Consider the following 18,472-nt stretch of genomic DNA (forward strand, 5'->3'; position numbering starts at 1 on the left):
TGGCACCAACATAGACTCCCTGACCCTGTGACACACTGACCTGGGCCCCGAGTGGTACCTGCATAGACCCTTGGACCATCACACCCCACCTCATACTGCCCCATGGCCCTGTCCCACCAAATGCCACACCCTGTATCAGCACCAGGTTGGAACCTCAATCTACAAACCATGCTCTGTGCCATGGCCCAGCCCCACCTTCTGAGCACTGCACCCCGAGTGGTACCTGCATGAGTTCCTGCACCCCAGAACAACTGCACTGACCCTGCACCCACCAAGTGCCATGCCCCCAAATGCAACCAGGTGGACCCCTAGACCCCCAGACCCCAGCCTGCACTGCCCCCGACCCACCCCAATGAACACTGCACCCCCAAGTAGATGCGCTGCCCGGGACATGCCCCACTGAATGCCACCCTTCTCCTGGTAGGACTGGTGCAGACATCTGGACCCAGCCACTGGCACCAATTGGTGCTGCAGGCAACGACCTGTCCCTCCAATGTGCCCTGCTGTACCATAGCTGAGCACTGACCCTGCTCACTTGGACAAGGTGGTGGAACCTATCGTGCCCACAGATAAGCAAACAACAAAACATACCCAACCCACTCACCTAGACATAACCATATAAAAAAGCAACATGAAACAAACCCCCAATCAATAAATGAATAAAATAATGCCTGAATGTCTCAGAGACAGTGGACAATATTAAAATTTACAAAAAATACGACAGAATGGCTCAGTTCCAGTATAAGAAAAGGCACACCAACTACCTGATAGGGAATTCAAATGTTTAATGTTAAGGGCTTTCTAAGAGATTAGGAAAAACATCAAAGCAAACAGACAAAACAAAGGAAAAAATTGACAATAGAAAATACAGACAAATCAAGAAAAAAAACACAAAGAAATGGGAGAATTTTGAAAATAATATAAGAGCAAAATATCAAAAAAAAAAAAAAAAACAATTAGGAGTGCTTCTGGCCAACATGGCACCATAGGCGCAAGCACCATCCTCTTTAGCGAAGACCCAAAAACCTAAGTAAAACAGAGACAAACATCATTCCTGGAACCTGAAATGACAAATAATGAACAGGGAAAGAACTCAGCCAAGCACGGAATGGTATAAGAAACTGACAAGAGGACAGAGAGCAACGAGAGATACATGCAGAGGGCCCCTTCAGCTAATGCAGCATGGATCTGCCGTCTTAGATTCCTGTTGGGGATCGGCATAAAGGGAGCACAGGAAAGCAGCTTCGTGGAACTCCCAACAGGAGACAGAGCACGTGGTAACCAGTGATACACACTTTGCCACCCCCCATTCTCTCCCTGCTGCTCTACCTCCAAGCTTCCTGGCTGGCTGTTGTAGCTCGGCTGGCTGGAAGTCCAGTGTCCGTGCTGCTTGGATTTGCCTCACCCACGTCAGAGATTGGCAGACAAGGAGTACAGAAAAGTAGCTTCAAGAAGTTCCCAGCAAGAGACAGCGCACCCAGTAACAAGATCTTACACTTTCCTAGCACCGGCCCCCACCCCCTCTTCCCCTTCCTCTGCTTCCCACCAGCAGGAGTCTCTTGGCCTGGAAGCAGCTGCTTTGGCCACAGGCTTTTTGGATTTGCCCTGCCCACACAGGCCAGGCCCCTGAGCTGGTGCTGGTTCTTTCCATACCTTTTGTTTCTTCTGTGCCTCCTACCTCCTTCCCCTCCTTTCTCTGGAACACCTGGCTCTGTGTGCCAGCTTTGCTTCTTCTTGAAACGCTGTGAAGCCATGCTCAACTAGGGAACCACTCCCCTGGCCCTCAACACCACACTGGTGGGATCCCTGGGGCTTTTTTTTTTTCCTGCCTTGTTGCCTTTCTTCTGTTTGTTTTCTCTTTCTTTTCGCTGCTTGGGAGCCCCTTCTAGCCGGGCTGCACTATGCGACTTAGGGGTTAGTCCCCAGCTACGCAGCCATATAGGTAGGATCTCTGGGGGACATTCTTTTTTTTTTTTTTTTTAATTTTCTCTCTTTTATTCCCTTTCTGTCGTTCTCCATTTCTCAGTTCTCGTCTCTCTACAATTACATTCTTTTCCTATCTCCTCAACACCTGCTGCTGTGTAACATCCATACCCCCTCTAGCAAGGCTCTACTGAGCAGTGTGCGAGCAACTTTTCCAGTTCTCAGCTGCCCCGCTGGTGGGACTACAGGACTCCTGGTGCTTTTCTTTCTTTTTTAAGTTTTTTTCTTTCTTTTACCCTTCTTGCTTTTCTCCAATTCTCGGTTTCTCATCTCTCCCCTCTAACGGCAAGCTCCCTTCACGTTCTTTTTTTTCTGTGTTTTATTGCTTGTTTTTGGATCCTGTTCCTCTCTCCTCTTTCCCAAAACCCTATTAACTCCACACATCACTACTTCTTCCCTCTTCCCTACCTACGTGCACCATGCACTGAACATCATACCCCTGAGCAGCAGAGGCACGGCCTACCAGAACCTGCCCTGCACTGATTCCTGGCCTACCCTGTCAGCCCTAGTACATGCCACAAACAACCTATCCCAGCCCCTCCCCTTCAGATGTACCTTCCCTGCTGTACCACAGCTGACTTACTGGCCCTGTCCATTGGGACAAGGAAGGGAAAAGTCTCGTGACTACAGACGAGCAAACAACAAAGAACCCACAGCCCACCTGCTGAGACAAAAACAAATCAAATAAAAAAACAGGATGAAACAAACAAATCTACAGTCAAGAAACGAAGAAAATAACTACCAAATGTCCTGAAGACAGGAGACAATATCAAAACATAAAAAAACAGGATAGGACGGTTCCAGTAGGCATCTAAAATAAAACATCAGATGACTTTCCAGTGGAAGAAAAGGCACCAGAACTACCTGACAGGGAATTCAAATCTCTAATATTCAGAGCAATCCAAGATTTGAAGCAAAAAGCAGAAATCAAAAACAAAAATCTACAAGTGATCAGAGTTCCAGAACAGGGAGAGAAAACAGAAAACACAGAGAGGATCACTGAAGAACTGCTGACAGAAAACTTCCCATATATCACAAATGATGAGACGCTGACCATCCAAGAAGCTCAGTGAACCCCATGTATGGCAGACCCTCAAGGAAAAACACCAAGGCATATCATAATCACACTCACTAAAACCAAAGATAAAGAAAAAATTCTGCAAGCAGCTTGAGAAAAATAAAACATCACACACAGAGGAGAAACAATAAGACTAAGCTCTGATTATTCGACAGAAACCATGGTGGCAAGAAGGCAATGGGATGACATATACAAAACCTTCAAAGAAAGAAACTGCCAACCAAGAATAATGCATCCTGCAAAACTTCCATTCAAATATGGGGATCAAATTAGGACAGTTCCAGATAAACAGAAATTAAAGGACTATGTAAAAACCAAAACAAACTTACAAGTATTACTAAAAGGAGTACTTTAGTCTGAGAACAAGCAATATCAGATCACAGCCTGAATCTAGGATGCATGATTGTACCAGCCAGATACCAATCTAGGGAATGAACTCTCAAGGACTATCCAAAACCAAATCAACTGCAAAGGCAAACCAGAGAGGTTAGTCTGTAAATGACAACAACATTAGAACAATGAAAGAGAGAATTAACAGTGGTAGGTACAGAACTTTCTAATGGAGAGGAAGACAGGGCGATACCGAGTAATAATATACTGGTTCAAACCTAGGAAGATAAAGGTAAATTTCAAGGTAACTACAAATAAAGTCAGCAAACCTACTTATCAAAATACAGAAGTAAAACATAAAGCCTCAATAAAAACAAAAGAAATGAAAAAGAAATCCACAAAGAAAAGGAACTTAGCACAGGAGAGTAAGAGGGACAAAGAAAATGTTAACACCATAAAAAAAAAAGTAGTGCAAAATGACAGCAATAAACTCACACCTATCAATAATTACACTGAATGTAAATGGCCTAAATGCACTCATAAGGAGACACAGAGTGTGAGAGTTGATTGAAAAAAAAAAAAAAAACAGGATCCATCAATATGCTGTCCACAAGAGACACACCTTAGAGACAAAGATGTAAATTTATTAAAAATCAAAGGATGCAAAAAATACATCGGGCAAATAACTACCAAAAAAGAGCAATAGTGGCAATACTAACCTCAGATAAGTTAGACTTTAAAATAAAATCCAACAAAAAAGTCAAAGTAGGGCAGTATATAATGATTAAAGGGACGATCCATCATGAAGATTTAGCAACGATAAACATCCACGCACCCAACAGGGTTCCAAAATTCATAAACTCTAACAGCACCAAAAATACAAATTAATAGTTCCACAATAACAGTAACAGACTTCAACATACCACTCTCAGTAAAGGACAGAACATCTAGAAAAAGAGTCTACGAAGATACAAAAGAGCTAAAGAGCACAATCAGCCAACCTGACATCAAAGACATACATAGAACACTCCGCCCAACAGCTGCAAAGTACACACTCTTTTCCACCCATGAACAGATATATGTACACCCATGTTCGCTGCAACATTGTTCACAATAGCAATAAGTTGGCAACAACCTAGATGTCCATTAACAGATGAATGGATAAACAAACTATGGTACATACACACAATGGAGTATTACACAATGCTAAAGGACAACGATGAATCTGTGAAGCATCACATACTATGAACGCATCTGGAGGGCATTATGCTGAGTGAAATAAGTCAATCACAAAAGGGCCAATACTGAAGGAGACCACTATAGTAAAAACCCATGAAAAGGTTTACATACAAAAAATACAATCTCTGATAGTTACAAGGAAGGGGAGGGGTGAGGGATGGAAAAACACTTAACAGATAATAGATAAGTGGTAACTTTGGTGAAAAGTAAGACAGTGCACAATACTGGGGAAGCCAGCACAGCCTGTACAAGGCAGGGCCATGGTAGCTTCACAGACACATCCAAACTCCCTGAGGGACCAAATTGCTGGGCTGAGAGCTGTGGAAACCATGGTCTCAGGGAATGTCTAGCTCATTTGGCATAACAGAATTTATAAAGAAAATGTTCCACATTCTACTTTGGTGAGTAATGTCTGGGGTCTTAAAAGCCTGTGAGCAACCACTTAGTATACTCCACTGGTTTCGCCTGTTCAGACGCAAGGAAGAACGAAGAAAACTAAAGACTCGAGGGAAAGATTAGTCCAAAGGACTAATGAACCACTTCTACCACGGCCTCCACCAGGCTGAGTCCAGTACAGCTAGATGGTGCCCGGCTACCACCACTGACTGCTTTGACAGGGATCACAATAGAAGGTCTCAGACAGAGCTAGACAAAAATGCAGAACAAAATTCTAACTCAAAAAGAAAGACCAGACTTAGTGGCCTGATAGAGACTGGAGAAACCCTGAGAGTATGGCCCCAGACACCCCTTCAGCTCAGTAATGAAGTCACTCCTGAGGTTCACCCTTCATCCAAAGATTAGACAGGCCCATGGAATAAAATAAGGCTAAAGGGGTGCACCAGCCCTGGGGTGGGGACTGGAAGGTAGGAGGGAACAGGAAAGGGAGTAAAAGCGAACCCAGGGTTGAGAAGGAAGAGTGTTCACGTGTTGTAGGGTTGTTAAACCAATGTCAGACAACAATGTGTGTACTGTTTGATAAGAAATTAGTTTGTTCTGTAATCCTTCATCTAAAGTTCAATAAAGAAAAAAGAAACAATTAGAAATCATATAAAAACTGCAAATAGAAATCCAAAAGATAAACAAAATATCAGCAATGAACAACATAACAGAAGGTTAAAGGAGCAAATCTGAAACAACAGAAGACAGGATCAGCAAAATTGAAGACAAATCCTTGGAACACCACTTTAAGGAAAGAATGAAGAAAATCTAACAGCTATGTGAGATAAAATCAAGAGCAAAAATCCGTGTGTTGGAGTTCAGGAACAGGGAGAGAAATAGAACATGCCACAGAGTGCAATGTTTGCAATCACTGAAGATTTACTAACAGAAAACTTCCCTAACAACATGAAAAATAAAAGGCTGACCGACCAAGAAGCCCAACAATCCCCACCTGGATAGACCCCAAAAGAAAGTCACCAAGGCATATAATAATCACACTTGCCAAAACCAAACACAAAGAACAAATCTTGAAAGCAGCTTGAGAAAAACGAAAAGTCACATACAAAGGGAAAACAATAAGACTAAGCTCTGATTACTCAGCAGAAACCATTCAGGCAACAAGGGAATGGGAGGACATATATAAAAGCTTGAAAGAAAAAAAAAATTGCCATCCAAGAATAATATACCCTGCAAAACTCTTGCTCAAATATGTTGGCAAAATTAGGACATTTCCAGATAATCAAAAATTAAGGGAATTTGTAAAAACCACCCAAACTTAAAAGAATTATTAAAGGCATCCTTTCATTAGAGAAACACCATCAGACAACAACTTGAATCTAGAACACAGGACAGCATCAGCCAGATACCAACCTAGATAATAAACTGTCTTAGTCATTTAATGCTGTTGTAACAGAAATACCACAAGTAGATGGTTTTAACAAAGGGAAATTTATTTCCTCACATTAAGGTAGGCTAAAACTCCAAACTCAGGGCATCAGCTCCAGGGGAAGACATTTTCTCTCTGTCAGTCTTCTCACCAATGTGCCCCTCGACTAGAAGCTTCTTAACTCAGGGACCCCAAGTCCAAAGGACATATTCTGCTCCTGATACTTCTTTCTTGGTGGTATGAGGTCCCCGTGTCTCTGCTCACTTCTTTCTTTTATATCTCAAGAGATTGCCTCAAGACACAATCCAATCTTGTAGGCTGAGTCCTGCCTTGCGAACACAGCTGCTACCCATCCTCCATCATTAACATCATAAAGGCAGGGTTTACAACATATAGGAAAATCACACAGTATTGGGAATCAAGGCCCCAGCCCAAGTGATACCTGGATAGACCCCAAAAGAAAGTCCATAATTCAATCCATAACATGAACCCTCAAGGATAAAACTAAAAGATTTACAACAGGAAACCAGAGACATCAATCTGTGCATGACAACAACTTCAGAGCATAAAAGAGAGAAAACACAGTATAGGTATAGAGCTTTCAAATGGAAAGGAAGTCAAAGCAATATCAAATATTAAAAGACTAGTTCAAACTTAGAAGGATAGGGGTAAATTTCAAGGTAACCACAAAGAAATCCAACAAACCTGCTCATCAAAATAAAGAAAAAAACATTAAGTCTCAGTAAACACAAAAACAAAAAAGAAAATCCACAAATAAAAACAACTCAGTAAGAAAGAGTTAGATGAACAAAGAAATCAAGAAGATCACAAAAAAAGCACTGCAGCAATAAACACCTATCAATAATCACACTGCACATTAATGGTTTAAATGCATCTGTAAAGAGAGACTGACAGAATGGTTAATAAAAACAAGACCCATCAATATGCTGTCTATAATAAACATACCTTAGAAACAAAGATATAAATATATTAAAATCCAAACAATGGAAAACTATAAAGCAAACAGCAACCAAAAAAGAGGACTAGCGATGTTAATTCAGATAAAATGGACTCTAAGCAAAATCCACCTAAAAGACAAAGAAGGACATTATATAACGATTAAAGCAATAATTTACCATGATAACATAACCAAAATAATCATCTATGCACTCAATGGTAAGGTTTCAAAATAGATAAATTCTAACAGTACTGAAGAGAAAAATGACAGTTACACAATAATAGTAGGAGACTTCCACATATCAACTCTCAGTAAAGAACATAATATCTAGAAATAAACTCAGCAACGATACGGAAGATCTAAATGTCGCAACCAACCAATTTGACCTCATAGACATATACAGAACACTCCATCCAAAAACAACAAAGTATACATTCTTTTCCAATACATATGGATCATTCTACAAAACAGACCATACCTTAGGCCACAATGCAACCCTCAACAAAATTGAAACACTGAGATAATATAAAGCATCTTCTCTGATCACAATGTCATGAAAGTCTAAATTACTAACAGGAAGAGCAAGAGGAAAAAAATATGGAAACTGAGTGACACCTTGCCTAAAACCACTGAGTGACAGAAGAAATCAAAGCTGGCATCAAAGAATTCCTACACTTAAATAAGAATGAAAACACACCATTCCAAAAACTCTGGGACACAGCAAAGGCAGGGCTCTGAAGTCAATTTATAGCTATAGATGCATACGCCAAAAAAAGATGAAAGGGATAAAATCAAAATGCTAGCTTTACAACTCAGGCAAATAGACAGATAGCAGCAAAAGAAGCCCATAGCCATCACAAAAAAGGTAATAAAGATCAGAACAGAAATAAATGAAATAGCGAATACAAAAACAATAGAAAGAATCAACAAAACCAAAAGTTGGGTCTTTCAAAGGATCAACAAAATCGACAAACCATTGATCAAATTAACAACAAAACAAACAAACAACACAACAACAACAAGACAGGAGCAGAAAAAGCCCAAGTAAGAAAGGAAATGGGGACATTACAAGCCCAACAAAAATTAAAAGGATCATAACACAGTACCGTGAAAAACTGTACTGCAACAAATTTGAAAGCCTAGAGGAAACAGACAAGTTTCTAGAAACACCCTACCTACCTAAACTAATGCAAACTGAGGTAGAAAGTCTGAACACATCTATAATAAAAGAAGAGGTTCAAAAGGTATTCTTAAAAAATTAAAAAAACCTCTTGGCCAACAAAAATTGTCTTGGCCCAGATGGCTTCACTGGAGAATTCTATGAAACATGCACAGAATAGCTCAGACCTGTAATATTCAAACTATTTTAGAACAAAGAAAAGGAAGGAATACTCCAATTTCATTCTATGAAGCCAACTCTGATACTAAAACCAGGGAAAAACACTACAAACAATGAAAATTACAGACCAGTATCTCTCGTGACTATAGATGTAAAAATTCACAACAAAATTATAGCCAACAGAATTCAGCATCATTTCAAAAAAATAATACGCCACCACCAAGTGGGATCCATAACAGGTATGCAATGATGGTTCAACGTTAGAAAATCAATCAACATATTCTACCACATAAATAAAAGAATCACATAATCATCTCAATTGACGCAGAAACGGCATTTGATAAAGACCAACATCCACTCCTCATTAAAACTCTCAATAAAATAGTAATAGAAGGGAAAATCCTCAAGTAATAAGGACCATTTATATAAAACCAAGAACTATCATTCTCAGTGGAGAGATGCTGAAAATACTCCTTCTGAGAACTGGAACAAGACAAGGACACCGTTTATCACCACTCCCTATTTAACACTGTGTTGGAATTCTTGTCTAGAGCAACAACCAAAAAAAAAAAAAAAAAGAAACCTGAACCACTGCCATCAAGTCAATTCCAACTCACAGAAACACCAGAGTGTTTTCAAGGCTGTAAATCTCTGTGGAAGCAGACTGCCATATCTTTCTTCTCCTAAGCTATTGGTAGTTTCAAACCATCAACTTTTCAGTTAGCAGTTCCTTGCTTTAACCACTGTACCACCAGGGCTCCCTAGTGCAATAAGGCAAGTAAAAGAAATAAAAGACATCTAAATTGGTGATGAAGAAGTAAAACTATCCCTGCCCGTGGATGATACGATACTATACATACAGAACCATAAAGACAACGACTGGAGCTATTAGATAAAGATTCAGCAGGATGTAAGATAAACATACAAAAATCAGTTAGACTCCTATGCACAAATAAAGAGAACTATGGAAAGGAAATCAGGAGAACAATACCATTTACATTAGCCCCTAAAAAAATAAAACACTTAGGAGTAAATCTAACCAGGAACCTAAAAGACCTGTACAAAGAAAACTACAAAACACTACAGTAAGAAACCGAAAGAGACCTACATAAATGGAAAAACATACCATGCTCATGAATAGGCAGACTCAACATTGTGAAAATATCAATTCCACCCAAAGCAACCTACAAATACAGTACAATCTGAATCCAAATATCAACACATTCTTTAATGAGATGAAAAAACTAATCATTAACTGTTTTAGTCATCTAGTGCTGCTATAACAGAAATACTACAAGTGGATGCCTTCAACAAACATAAGTTTATCCTCTCACAGTCTAGGAGGCTAGAAGTCCAAATTCAGGGTACCTCCTCCAGGGGAAGGCTTTCTCTGTCTGCTGGCTCTGGGGAAACTCCTTATCAACAATCTTCGCCCGTCAAGGAGCTTCTCAGCATAGGGACCCTGGGTCCAAAGGACATGTTATTCTCCTGGCTCTTGTTTCCTGGTGGTATGAAGTTCCCAACACTCTGCTCCCTTCCATTCCTTTTATCTTTTGTAAGGTATACTCTCTTTACCCCAGGGAAGCTCTCTTTACGCTGGATCAGAGATGTGATCCGAGTAAGGGTGTTACATTCCACAATAATGCTCTTTAACAAAGTCTAACCTTGCCTCATTAGCCACAGGCAGAGATTGTCGTTTACAACACATATGAAAATTACATCAATGAAAAAATGGTGGACAACCACACAATTTGGGACTCATGGTTTAACCAAGTTGACACATATTTTGGGGGGACACGATTCAATCCATGACATTTACTTTATCTGGAAAGAAACAAGGCCACAATAAGTAAATCATTATTGAAGAAGAACAAATTAGGAGGCCTCACACTACTTGACCTCAGAACCTACTATACAGCTGTGGCAGTCAAAGCAGCCTGGTACTGGTACAACAACGGACACACTGATCAATGAAACAATCAAGAATCCAGGTATAAATCCACCTACCTACACTCAGCTGATCTTTGTCAAAGGCTGAAAGTCCATTAAATGAGGAAAAGATGGGTCTTTTTAACAAACGGTGCTGGCACAACTAGATGTCCACCTATAAAAAAATGAAAAGGGCCTATGTTGCACACCATATACAAAAACTAATTCAAACTGGATCAAACATCTAAATATAAAACCTAAAATCTATAAAGATCACGGAAGAAAAAATACAATCAATGCCAGGGACCCTAACATAAGGCTTAAATACAACACAAACTATAACTCACAATATACAAACACAAGAAGATAAGCTAGGTAAGTGAGATCTTCTAAAAATTAAACACTTAAGCTCATCAAAAGACTTCATCAAAAGAGAACTTACAGACTGGAAAAAAAATTTTGGCAATGACATATCTGACAAAGTTCTAATCTCTAAAATCTGTAGGAAAATCTAACACCTCTACAAGAACAACAAAAAAAAACAGATAATCCAATTGAAAATGGGCGAAGGATCTGAAGAAATACTACAAAGAAGACATTGAGGTAGCTAACAGACACATGAGGAAATGCTCACGATGACTGGCCATTAAAAAATCAAATTAAAACTACAATGAGATACCATCTTACCTCAACATTACTCACACACACATGCACAAAACAGAAAATAACATATGTTAGATAGGCTGCAGGGAGACTGAAACTCTTATGCACTGCTGGTGGAAATGCAAAATGGTACAATCACCTTGGAAAAGGATATGGCAATTCCCTCAAAAGCAAGAAACAGAAATACCATACAATCCAGCAATCCCACTCCTAGGGATACATCCTAGAGAAATAACACCCATCACAGGAATAAACATATGCATACCCATGTTCACTGCTGCATTATTCACAATAGCAAAAAGACAGAAACGGCTAAGTGCCCATCAATAGATGAATGGATAAACAAACTATGGTACATACATATAATGGAATAGTATGCAACAGTAGAGAACAATGACGAATCTATAAAACATCACACAAAATGGGTGGAACTCGAGGGCATTATGCTGAGTGAAATTAAGTCAGTCACAAAAGGACAAACAGTGTATGAGACCACTATTACGAAAACTCATGAAAGAAACAATCTTTGATAGTCACGACAAAGTGCAGGGTTAAGGAGGGAAAAACACTAACTAGACAACACATAAGTAGTAACCTTAATGAAGGGTAAGACAGTACATAATAGTGAGGAAGTCGGCACAACTTGACCAAGGCAAAGTCATAGAGGGTTAACAGACATATCCATACTCCCTGAGGGATGAGTATGGGGCTGATTGCTTGGGACCTTGGTCTCAGGGAACATATAGCTCAACTGACATAACACAGTTTATAAAGAAAATGTTGTACGTGCTACTTTGGTGAGTAGCACCTGGGGCCTTAAAAGCCTGAGAGTGGTCGTCTAAAATACATCTTTTGGTCCTACCACATGTGGAGCAAAAGGAGAATGAAGAAAACGAAAGACACAAGGATAATATTTGTCCAAAGGGCAAAACACCACATAAAACACAGCATTCACCAGCCTGAGCCCAGAAGAACTAGGTGGTGCCCAGCTACCACCACTGACCACTCTAGCACTACTGAGGGTTCTGGACAGAGCAGGAGAAAAATTCACAACAAAAAAAGTGGCTGGAGTAAACCCTGAGACTACGGCTCCTGAACACTCTGCTAACTCAGAACTGAAGACACTCCTGAAGTCTACTTTTCAACCAAAGATTAAACAGACTGATAAAACAAACAATAATACACGTGTGGAACATGCATCTTAGTTCAGTCAAGTATCTGAGACAAAATGGGCGACACCTGTTAAAACACAAGGACAAGAAGGCAAGACAGTAGGAGTCCACAATAAGACAGGCTTGGGAAGAACACTGGGCCTACTCCTCAGAAAACTAAAAATAGAACCATCATGTGACCCAGGATTCTACACTTAGGAGCATACCCAAAAGACTTGAAAGCAGAAGCTCAAACAGAGACTTATACATTAATGTTCACTGCAGCACTATTCACAACAGACAAAAGGTAGAAACAACCTAAATGTCCTCAACAGATGGATAAACAAAACATGGTATATACATGCAATGGAATACTACTCGACCAGTAGGAGAAATGAAGTCCTGATACATGCTACAATATGGGTGGAGCCTGAGGGCATTAAAACCAAATCTACTGCCATGCGTCATTTCTGACTCATAGTAACCCTGCAGGACATAGTAGAACTGCCCCATAAGGTTTCTAAGGTTGAAAATCTTTACCAAAACAGGCTGTTACATTTTCCCCTGCAGAGTGGCTGGTGGGTTCGAGCAATGGACCTTTCGGATAGCAACCAAGTACTTTAACCACCACATCACAAGGACTTCCTCTTGAAGCCATTATGCTAAGTGAAATAAGTCAATCACAAAAGGACAAATATCATATGATCTCACTTATAAAAAAAGACATTAAAAGCCAAATATCTATACGCCAAAGTTTATTAGTGGTTACCAGGAGTAGAAGGGAGGGGAAAAGAGGAGTTAATGGTGGTGGAAAAATCACACAGTCAATTATTGTAAATCCTGTCAGTAAGTTGTACACCTAGAAAAAGTTGAACCGGCAAAAGTTATATGATAGATATATTTACAATAATGACAAAACAAATAAATACCTAAGCAGTAGCAGCTCAGGCTGCTTATGAACAATCAAAAACCTCATAGGATCCAGTTCCTTGCTTTGAAGATTTAGGGTCACGATTTCACATGACATTTCAGTTAACTGGCCTAATAATGTCTTTAGTGCTTCTTTTCTGCCTCCTAGTTTGTGGTAAGGTGCCTGGCATCTTAGAAGCTTGCCAGTAGCCATCCAAGGCACAACAATTGATGTCTATTTGCCTGGAGCAACAAAAAAAGTAAAGTCAGGAATAAGAGGTGGATTTGGGATGTGTGGTTAATTGCCTCAATGAATAACCGCCTCCTTTACCTTGAGACCAAAAACCAACAACGTCCAGCTACCATTAGTGGACTTCTGGTAAAATATTCTACAGAAGAATTCTGATCCAAAGGGTAAAAATGCAGAACAATATTTTAAGTTCTCATGGAATTCATATCCTCTGAAGTCATGGAGGTTGAACGAACCCCTGAAACTACTGCTCTGAAATAATCTTTAACTTTTAAAACCAAAAACACCCCTAAAGTCTTCTTAAAACCAAACAAAAATTGCTTAACTAGTCCACCTTGAGCACTACGCTCTTTTAAGACCTATCTGTAAAGGATCAAACTGACAACAGCAACTCAAAAGATCAGATATGAACTTTAACTGTCGGTGAGTTTATGTTAATGGGGGAGAACAAGTCAGAAAAGAAAGGTGAAAATGGTTGAACAACAACTTGAAGAATGTAATAAATATCACTAAACTGTACATGCAGAAACTGAACTGGTATATGTTTTGCTGTGTATATTCTCAACAGCAACAAAAAAAAACAACTAAATAAAAAAAAATTAGCAGACAAAATGAAAGAAGGAATGGAGTTCAAGACACTGGTAAGAAGTTTCTTTAAAGACCTGGTAACAATGTGTTTAGTTTCCATCTATTTGCATAATTTCTAGTATTCTTTCTGTTAATTTCTGATTTCTTACTATTGTGGTCAGAGAAAATATATAATTAAAAAATTCTGAGACTTGCTTTGTGACTTAGAAGAATGTGTATTATACTGTTGTCGTGCTGGGAGAATGTTTATGTATGTCTGTCACACCTAGTTGGTTTATCATGTCATTCAGGTCTTCAGATGATGTTTCTCAATGTTCTGGGCATTACTGAAAGTGGTGTATTGAAGTCTCTCACTATAATGGTTGAAGTGTCCATTTCTTCTTTCAGTTTTTGCAATCTTCGCTTTAAGTATTTGGGTGCTTTGGTATTAGACACATGTATCTATTTATAACTGTTATTTCCTCTTGATGAATTGATACTTTTATAATTATATAATAGCCTTGTTTGTCTCTTAAGACAGGTTCTGGCTTGAAGTCTACTTTGATAGTAAGATTGTCACCTCTACTGTCTTTTGGGTAAAGTATATTTGCATAAGAAATATTTTTTCATCCTTTCACTAAATGCTCCTGTGAAAAGGAAGTGGGTGCAGAAATGGATAAAAAATATGACCCAGCTATATGCTGCCTAAAAGATAATGGTTATTTAAGAGTGGGCTTTTTAGACAACATGGCTCCAAGGATAAGTGGCTCATAGCAGTCCTCACACATATAAGCACTGGGTGCCTAAGGTACCACTGCAGAGTGCACCCACTAGCATGCTCTAGAAAACATAGGCACTCCTTCCTCACTCACATGTACGGAAAGTCTGTCAGCACCCTGCCATCCTCAGAGTGTGACCCCCTGCTGCTACCAGAAACCTGTGCATATAGCAGTTGCCACTGCTTCTCTAAGATAGTGGATGAGAGCCTATACCACACAGTAGGTGACCAACTATCAGAACATCTGAGCTGAATCTGTACATGAATAGTGAAGGGACTCCTAGGCTTATATACCTGGTAACAAACAGCTCTAGCCATCTGGTAACTGGACATTAGTGATTGAAAGGCTCCAATAATCAAGGTAGCTCACTCTAGTAGTCTATTTCAGTATATAAAAACAAAAAAAAGCAGGAAATTAGCACACGGTGAGCAAACATAAAATAAACTTATACAATAATTTATAGATGGCTCAGAGACAGCGGTTGATACCAAATCACATAAAAAAGCAGACCATGATTGCTTCAACAAGCTCCCAAAATAGAGAATCAAGGACTCTCCCAGATAAAGTTGTATTCCTGGAATTACCAGACGCAGAATACAAAAGATTAATATACAGAACTGTTCAAGACAACAGCAACGAGATCAGGCAACACACAGAAAAAGCTAAGGAACACACAGATAAAGCAGTTGAAAAAATTAAAAGGAGTACTCAAGAACATAATGAAAAATTTAATAAGCTACAAGTATCCACACAGAGACAGCATTCAAAAATTATGAAGATTAACAATCAAATTACAGACTTAGACAACTCAGCAGAAAGTCAGAGGAGCAGAATTGAGGAACTGGAATTCACAGTTGGTGAGATCAAAGATGAACCACTTGGCACCGATATATATGAGAAAAATCAGAGAAAAGAATTGTAAAAAATGAAGAAACCCTAAGAATCATGTAGGACTCTGTCAAGAAGAATAACTTGTGAGTAACTAGAATACCAGAACAGGGAGGGATAACAGAAAATAGAACTGTTGAAGATTTGTTGGCAGAAAACTTCCCTGACATTGTGACAGATGACAGGATATCTATCCAAGGTGCTCATCGAACCCCATACAAGGCAGATCCCAAAAGAAAGACACCAACAAATATTATCACCAAACTTGCCTAAACAAAAGATAAAGAGAAAATTTTAAGAGCAGCCAGGGCTAAGCGAAAAGTCACCTACAAAGGAGAATCAATAAGTTCGGACTACTCAGCAGAAACCATGCAGGCAAAAAGGCAACTGGATAACATACACAGAGCCCTGAAGGAGAAAAACTGCCAGCCAAGAATCATATATCCAGCAAAACTACAGATAAACAGAAGCTCACCGAATTTGCAAAAATCCAAACCAAAACTACAATCTCTGGCTAGAAAATCTAAAATATCAGATATTAACTCAACACTAGAACACAGAACACAGCAACCAGATATCAACTCAGGCAGGGGAATCACAAAAATAAAGGTTTGAAAAAAAAATTCAAAACAGGGAATCAGTGATGTCATTATGTAAAAGGTGACCACAATAATCAATAAACAGAGACTAAATAAAGTAGGCAAAGATCTTTCATATGGAGAGGAAATCAAGGTGATACAGGGAAATACAACTTAGAAAAATATAGGGTAAATATTAAGGCAATCACAAAGAAGACTAGCAATCCTACACTTCAAAATAAAAAAACAATACAAAGACTCAGCAAAAACAAATTTAACTACAATAAAAAAGAGGAACACACAATTTCAAACAAAAACTTCTCAGCACAAAAAAGTAAATGGAAACATGAAACTGTCAACAACACAGGACAAAGTCACTGAAATGGCAGCACTAAACTCACACGTATCTATGATTACGCTGAATGTAAACGCACTAATGCACCAATAAATGCAGAGTTGCAGGATGGATAAAAAACATGATCCCGGTGTATGCTGCCTACAAGAGACATACCTTAGACTTAAAAACACAAATGAACTAAAATTCAAAGGATGGAAAAAATATATATCAAGCAAACAACAATCAAAAAAGGGCATTAAGTGGCTATACTAACTTCTGACAAAACAAGCTTCAAACTTAAATCTACCACAAAGGACAAGGAAGGAAACTATATAATGATTAAACAGACAATACACCAGGAGGATATTACCATATTAAATATTTATGCACCCAATGACAGGACTTCAAGACACATAAAACAAACTCTAAGAGCACTGATTAGTGAGACAGACAGCTCTACAATAACAGGAGACTTCAACACAGCACTTTGAGTGAAGTACAGAATATCCAGAAAGGAGCTTAGTAAATACATCAAAGAGTTAAATGCCACAATTAAACAACCAGACCTCACAGACCTATACAGAACACTCCACCCAGCAGCAGCCAAGTATGCGTTCTTTTCCAATGCACATGGAACACTCTCTAGAATAGACCACATATTAGGTCATAAAGCAAGCTTAACAGAATCGAAAACATCAAAATATTACAAAGCATCTTATCTGATCATAAAGCCATTAAACTAGAAGTCTGTCAGAAATATCGGGGAAAAGAAATCGAACACATGGAAACTGAACTAAACTTCACTCAAAAATGATTGGATTATACTACAAATTAAGGAGAAAATAAAAAAAATCACAAAATTCAACGAAAATGAATATACTTCCTATCAGAACCTTTCGGACACAGCGAAAGCAGTACTCAGAGGTCAGTTTATATCTATAAATACACACATACAAAAAAAGAAATGCCCAAAATCAAAGAATAATCCCTACAACTTCAAAAAATAGAAACAGAACAACAAAGAAATCATGAGGAACCAGAAGAAAGCAAATAATAAAAATTAGAGCACAGTTATATGAAACAGAGAAACAATTGAAAGATGAAACAAGACCAAAAGGCTGATTCTTTGAAAAGATTAAAAAAAAAAACAATAAACCATTGGCCAGACAGACAAAAGAAAAATGGGAGATGAAGCAAATAACTCAAATTAGAAATGAGATGGGCAGTTCCACAACAGACCTAACTGAAATTAAAGGAATCATAACAGAGTACAATGAAAAGCTGTCCTCTAACAAATCTGAAAACTTTAAGACGAAATGGACAAATTTCTAGCAACACACTACCCACCTAAACTAACACAAACAGATACAGAACAACTAAATAAACACATAACAAAAGAAGAGATTTCAAAAGTAATCAAAAAAAGGCCAAAAAAGAAAAGCCCTGGCCCTGATAGCTTCACTGGAGAATTCTAATAAACTTTGAGAGAAAAGTTAACACCACTACTACTAAAGGTGTTTCAGAGAACAGAAAAGGATGGAGTACTCCCAAACTCATATGAAGCCAGAATAACTCTGATACCAAAACCAGGTAAATACTCCACAAAAAAAGAAAATTACACACCAATATCCCTCATGAACTTAGATGCAAAAATCCACAGCAAAATTCT

This window comes from Elephas maximus, chromosome Y, assembly GCF_024166365.1.
Source record: "Elephas maximus indicus isolate mEleMax1 chromosome Y, mEleMax1 primary haplotype, whole genome shotgun sequence".
Classification (NCBI taxonomy): Eukaryota; Metazoa; Chordata; class Mammalia; order Proboscidea; family Elephantidae; genus Elephas; species Elephas maximus.